Raw genomic sequence first — 1,198 nt, 5'->3', positions numbered from 1 at the left:
TATTCGGAAAGAATAAACCAGTTTTATTAAGAAAGGACTTGTGTCGCTAAAGTTTCGTCGGAACGAATTTACGGAAAATTAACTAACGAACGGAGACGTAACAATACGGTTATAAACACCATTTGATATAATACACATTATCTGTTTCACAGAGCTCTGCTGTGCCATCTGTTGACCAATAATATAATAAACTCGAGGAAGACAGATAATAACATTAAAAAACAAAGCTTAGATCCGAAAATTTGAGTTATAAAATTGAAAACTTTGGGTTTAAAATATTTTGAAAATGCAATCGTTTTTTCAATGGCTTTATATGTATCCCTTGAGTTCTACAAGAGCGATCTTCTAGAAAAACATTATTACATAAAGGACTATTACAAAAGGCAGTTGTTTTAAAGGAACAATATATAAATTTCTCTGTAAAATAACTAACACATAATGTTCGTTGCTTTTTTTTTTCGTACGAAAAAATCCGTCTCCAATTTGACTTAAATGATAAATAGTCGCACTTAAATCAGCGCTAACTGAAATGAATAAAGTTTTTAATATCATATATTTTTTGCATTATATATTGTACTCCCGTGTAAGTAGCAGTCAGTCTTAAATTTTATTACTTTGATTAAAGATGACTGTAGGTTATTGTTCAATTTCTAAAACTATACTTAAACTACTGCGATATTATGACGATTTCTAAATGCTCACTCTATAAGTTTTATTGGAACATGTCATATAGGTTTATTCATAACGTAAGCCATTAATTAAGCTGTTTTAATCTAGAGAGACTTTTTTGAGAATAATGTCCCTCTTTTGTTTATTTCAGTTTTGTTTTAAAGTACAGCAACATTGTGCTATCTGCTATGTCCACCAAAGGGAATCGAACCCTGAATTTTAGCATTTTAAGTCCATAAACACATTGCTGTCCCTTCGGGGGACCCTTTTCTTACATTGGGAAACACCTTCAAGCTTGGAACATTCCATTTCAATAACAATGTAAACACTCTGGTGTTGTCATTGAGGGATACCATACCTACTTATGACGCCAATAAATAAACTAACTCGCTCATTTACAACTTATCCTTAAATATTAGTTGTTAGATTCAGAATTTCGCGCAAGTTAAGCTACGAACCTAATTTTGAAAATCTAAAGATGAAGAATTTAGCCAACAGCAACATTATTAACTTTAGTCTACTTAGTTGG

This window comes from Limulus polyphemus, unplaced genomic scaffold, assembly GCF_000517525.1.
Source record: "Limulus polyphemus unplaced genomic scaffold, Limulus_polyphemus-2.1.2 Scaffold85, whole genome shotgun sequence".
Classification (NCBI taxonomy): Eukaryota; Metazoa; Arthropoda; class Merostomata; order Xiphosura; family Limulidae; genus Limulus; species Limulus polyphemus.
The sequence above is the reverse complement of the archived record's forward strand: the minus strand, read 5'-3'. Positions refer to the sequence as shown.